The sequence below is a fragment of the Capsicum annuum genome, chromosome 1 (assembly GCF_002878395.1).
Source record: "Capsicum annuum cultivar UCD-10X-F1 chromosome 1, UCD10Xv1.1, whole genome shotgun sequence".
Classification (NCBI taxonomy): domain Eukaryota; kingdom Viridiplantae; phylum Streptophyta; class Magnoliopsida; order Solanales; family Solanaceae; genus Capsicum; species Capsicum annuum.
The window spans coordinates 187,343,257-187,349,505 of NC_061111.1; positions in this window are offsets into that span (position 1 = coordinate 187,343,257).

Genomic DNA, 6,249 nt, shown 5'->3' on the forward strand with positions numbered 1-6,249 from the left:
GTACGTAGCTTTTGATTAGGTGCCTCACAGATTCTGGTCTATCTAGTTTTAGTGCAACTGTTCAAAGACCGGTAAAAAGAGCTACAACGAAATTGATAGTGAAGGACTAGAACATTTTGAAAAAAGTTTTTCATGGTTGTAAGTGGAGGGACTTTATCATCATAGTAACCTTCACTCGTCCAATGTTTTTATTTAATTTTGTATTTACAAGGTTAATTCACCTAATTTTTGAAGTGATATAAAATGTGGACGAATTAAGCGTATGAAATAATGTCCAGTTTAAAGAAATTATAACAATGTACACGTTAAAGGTACTTATCACTTTTAGAATTACTAAAAGCACAAATACATAAATAAATGCTGATATAATGTTTTTCCAAAATTACTTCACAAAAATAAGTGAGGAAATTGTATTCTACCAGGCAAAGCTTTGCTTACTAAGTCCATAGCAAATACAATAGATTCACATATTTTCTTTTGGTCTATGCAGGCACATGTAAGGTTCTATTTTCAGTTAGGTTGACAAATTTAATACTTCCTCCGTTTCAAAAAAAATGGTCTACTTTGATTTGGGACAAAGTTTAAGAAAATAAAGAAGATTTTTGAATCTTGTGGTCTTAAATTTAAGTTGTGTCAAATGTACCAAAATGCCCTTTAATCTTGTGATCCTATACATGCCATGTGGAAAATTAAAATTAAAGTATTATCAAAAAGAAAAAGGAGTTATTCTTTTTTAAACGAACTAAAAAGGAAAGTAGGTAATTCTTTTTAAAACGGAAGGAGTATATATGTAATTTGTTTATCTAAACCTTTTGTTCTTCTTTTATAGTAATTTATCTCTAATGAATTATACATTTAAGGACAAAAAACACATACAATAAGTACGACTGTCTGACTACAAAGGACAAAAGACATTAAAGTAAATATTGCTGCCTCAGCTTCCTCCGCACTATCATACAACTAATGGCCTACCTCCACATCTCATGTCTACCCTAGTAGAGGTCTTAGAAATGGCTAGCCCTGCCCTTCCCGACATTCTTGAGTTTCATAAACCACACCTGTTCATGCATGGTATCAATTTTGCATGCGCTATGGAAATAGCAATGTCCCGTAACATTCCTGCAGTTCATTTCCAAATTATGGAGGCTTCAGCAATGCGTTCCTCCTTTTCGAGCATCTAGGGATTCAATTACATTCTGCATCCATTTTTCTTAAGGACTCGGAGATGAGCACGCTTCGTCGTGTTGAGTCCTCATCAAACCATGGTGAAGAAAAGGATCATCTCTTTGATTGCATGCAGTAATCTACTGAGATCATATTTATCAAAGATTTTGGACAAATTGAGATCACATTAACGGGAGAGAAGGTAATACTGTTGGTCTGCTTGTTGAAGACCCTGTCACAGAAGAATCTTCAGAAACGATCCAATGGTTAAATGGAAAGGATCCTGCTTTAACTGTGCTAGTTTTCCTTTGGAAGTGAGTGTTTTTTGACTAAGGAAAGGATGAGAGAGATTGCACAAGGGCTAGAGCTTTGCAATATCAACTTCATATGGGTAATCAGGTTTTCAGTTGGGGATAAAACAAGTGTTGAAAAGACACTACCTAAAGACTACCTTGACAAGGTTGGAGGAAGAGGATTAGTTGTGGAGGGATGTGACCTCAAGCTGGAATTCTTTTTCATTCTAGTATTGGTGGTTTTGTGAGCCATTGTGAATGGGGTTCCGGAAAGTAACTTTCAGAGTCCCTATTATTGTGGAAGCCGATGAGGAGATCCAAAGGGTGATGGAAGAGCTTAGGGAACTCTATGAGAACCATAAACAGCAGGAATAAAACCAAGGTCCTTGAAAAGACACAAGAACTTTAAAGGTTTAATCAAATTTCAGCTCTCAAGTAATTCTTGATCTACTTGAAATTAAATGGCACATGGCGTTCATGATATGCAGAGAAATGAGGATAATACAATCAATTGAAACATAATTTACGATATAAAACTGCATAGTCCAAACCATAGAAAAAAAATATACATTCCTTCCGTAACATCTGAATTTTGATTTCACTTTTTTGGAATCTAATCAAATACAAATGTTGAACTATTTGTATGAAATTTCTTTAAATAATGACTTGTACCTAACCAGCAATAAGTGTTTCCTGTCTCAAACCTTTCATGCATATCCCTGACAAAAGAATCTCGAAAAAACTTTTAAACCAAAATTGAGTGATATTAAATCATCTATCAACCAATGCCTATAGATCACAAATCGATCCTAAAAAAGAAGCAATTCTCTCCGAATATTCTCTATGGCACTGCTTTCACTACTTCCTATCATTACTGTGATTGCCAATGTCGCTAGCCGATGGTCACTTACAGAGATATTAGCAGCCAAAACCTCACCCTGATGTTTCTCAAGAACCGAGAAGATATTGGTCATCAGCCCTTGTGTAAGCTGACATTGGATCCCGAAAAATGCTAATCCTTTCGAGACAGTAGCATTAACAGAGGAAACCCTGTTTCTGCATTGACATAAAGCTGGTTTGGACACCAGCAGTTCTGGTAATGACTTCTTCAGATTCTTCAACCTCAAAATTTCTTCCTCAAGACGCTTGATGTAATCAGTAGATTCTGTCACAATCTTCTCCCTCGTTGCCTGAAATTTTCAAAAGCAAAGGAGAAGAACAGTGAGTTATAATATATCCAGCATTCCCAATATATGCAACACTTATTGTCTGTTAAGCTACAAACCAAACACACTTGCTACTTTCTATAGATCATACCATCAGCATACTTGAAGAGAAGGAACGCACTGTCACATTACAATCGAGGAAGCAACAACAACAACATACTCAGTGTAGTTCCACAAAGTGGTGTCTGGGAATGCAAAATGTACGCAAACCTTACCCCTACTGTAGAGGTAGAGAGAATGTTTCCAATAGACCCTTGGCTCAAAAAAAACAGTTCAAAAGAAGAAATAATGGGAGTACAAGAAACGACACAGAGGAAAAAAACAGTACTAAAACCAAACGATACAACAATCGAAGTACAACAAAACAACAACAGATAGTAACAAAAATCGAAGGACAAAAACTACATTACAGTCGAGGAAGCAAATTCTAATATTAGTTACGATTGCTGCATTTTCTTATTTACTGAATTAAGAGCAGGACTTTAGTCTTGGTATTCTTACTACCATCACCGATTCATTATATTGCAGAATCATCAAATTCAACCCATTACAGGACTGACTCATCTTCCCAATATTAATAGTTTAAACATTTTGTGCATCTTCTCCGAGTATCAACTTAGAAGAAAACACAGATACTGCTGGCTATTGATGCAGGATCAGTTTCAAAATCAAAAACAAAGATCAAAAGAAGCTCCTTGAATTGAAACCATAAGACTAGAAATATGTTATCCATACATCAAAATCAATTTACCTTACTAATTCCCAATCAGTTGGGTTCGCCTACATGAATCCTCTATAACACCATTCTACTCTATTCCAGTCCTTCCAATTTGTATTGACCGAGTAATGGGCAAATATCTATACTACACAACAAACATACAAACACACACAATTTACCAAAATACGCAAATATTCTGATTAGAGTTACGAAATTGAACAAAAATCTGAAGCAAATTACAATACATAGATGAAGTTGAACATGTGAAAAAGAGACCCAATTGGTAAAAAGGACGAGGACCTTATGGATGTGGGAGATACTAGGAACCAAGGATTGAAGCAGAGAGTACATCTCAGCCATTTTCCCTCTTCTTTTACGTTCCTTTTGTATACTATCACTTGGAGTAATAGCAACAGGACCTTCTTTCCTCTGCCTCTTGTTCCCACCGAATGAGCTACAACCCATCTCATCCATGGCGGAAAAATCCGTCAATGGAGGCATGCAAGCATCCTTATAACCCCCCATAACACCCATAAATAATCTCTCTATTTCTTCCTCCTCTGCTTCTTCCTTCATCATCTCTTGCCACATTTTCCCTCTATCTTTCATCAGTAATGGTAATGGAGCTGCTCCTACTATTTTTTATACTGGAGTGTATGTATATATAGTCCGTTAGAAGAATAAATGGCATTTGCAGTGTTGCACCAACGAATGATGGTATTTTGATTCTGTTGCGGTTGGAAATTTTTGTTGCGTGTGTATGTGCCTTCTCGAGACTTGCATGGTGATTGATCATTTGTTTGAATCTCAGCTGTTCATTATTTGATCAACGGTGATGATTGTCCTAAGGATTTTCAAGATTTGATGGTTTATTTAAAATTGCTCATCCAAGTGGATGTGGGGTGAAGGGTGAATGGGGGTAGGGGGTTGGGGGTATGGTACTTGGGCTGTAAGAAAAATGATACTTTTTAGTTTTTTTTTACTCATTCCAGCCAATTCGAATGGAGAAAGGGTTAATTTCTAGTGAATTGGTGTATCATTTCTTTAAATAAAAGAAAAACTGAACGTACTTACAAGTTACTCATATGAAATTATTAGAACAAAATTATCACTGTTTGAATAATTAAAAAAAATTTAAAGAGTTTACAGAAGTCATACAAATTGTTTGATTCTTGAACGACAAGTATACCCACATTCTTTTTTAGACAGATAGGAAAAATATTCATGATCAAGTTGGTAAATAGTTATGTACCTGTGCGGTTCAACACGTTAACTGTTTGATCATAGTTGAGCATATGCAAATGTTAATGATGAACGCCATATACATAATGATACTCCCCATTTTACTTGTAATATTTTGAATTGGCACATCCACTAAGAAAAATAATTAATATTGTAACATGATTATTTGACTATAATACTCCTATTAAATGATATTTATATTATATCTTAAAATTATTAATTTGAAGAAAAAATAATTAATGCTAAGAGTAAAATAGGAAAAAAAAAAAATTTCTTGATATGTCAAAAATGACAAGTAAAACACTACTAAAAAAAAGAGGAAAACCGACCACAAATGGTCGGTTTTCCCCAATTTCCGACCACAAAACCGACCAAAATTTATGGTCGGAAAAGTAGTGATGGCTTTTTAAAAACCGACCACATGTGGTCGGTTTTTTTAAAAATATATATTTATTTTTAAAATTTATTATTATTTTATTAAAATTGAAAAAATAATTTTAGGGAAAAAAATGACTACAGATGGTCGGTTTTTTATTAAATTAATTTATTAATTTTAATTAAAGACCAACCACATATAGTCGATTTTTAATTAAATTAATTTATTAATGTAATTTAAAACTGATCACATGTGGTAGTTTTTTTGTAAAAATTTTCAAAAAACCTACCACGTGTGGTAGGTTTTTTGTAAAAAAAATTCAAAAAAACCTACCACATGTGGTCGGTTTTTTGTAAAAATTTTCAAAATAAAATACCACATGTGGTCGGTTTTTTTGATAAATTTTTTAAAAAAAATATTAAAAATTTTCAAAATGCAAATATTAAAAATTAAATTATTTACAATACAGCCCACCCATCATTTACAAACATTAAAAATCAAATCAAATTATTTACAATACAACCCACCCATCATTTACAAACATTAAAAATCAAATCAAATTATTTACAATACAGCCCACCAATCATTTAATATACAATCAACCAACCACCATAAGAATGCAAACATTAAAAATCAAATTATTTACAAAATTTATTGAGGTTACAAATCCAAACTATAAAACATACAAAGGACTAAAAGCAACAACTCATCATCCGCATCTTCATTCTTAGCCTCACCCATTCTATTATCAATATTTAGTATTGATATATCCAGCTGTAATCAGGTTTCATCTACATAATCAATCACATTCAAATAATTAGTTCCAGGTCACAAAAGTTCACATTTTAAATACCTACACCTTTCAAGTCACTAATTCACTTCACAAGTTATCAAACTAAACTAAATTCAAAAGGAAAAGTTCACGTTTAAAGTACCTACACTTAAACATTTTGAAGTAACTAATTCACTTGTCAAGTAACCACAGTTTACTAAAATCAAAACGCAAATTCACATTTCAAGTACCTAAATTCAAAACAAAAGTCACTAATCCATAATTCAAGTACCTAAACATTTCCAAGTTACCAACGTAAACTAAATTCAAAATGAAAAGTTCACATTTCAAGTACCTACACCTAAATATTTCAAGTCACTCATTCACTTTACAAGTTACCAAACTAAACTAAATTAAAAATGAAAAGTTCACATTTCAAGTACCTACACCTAAACATT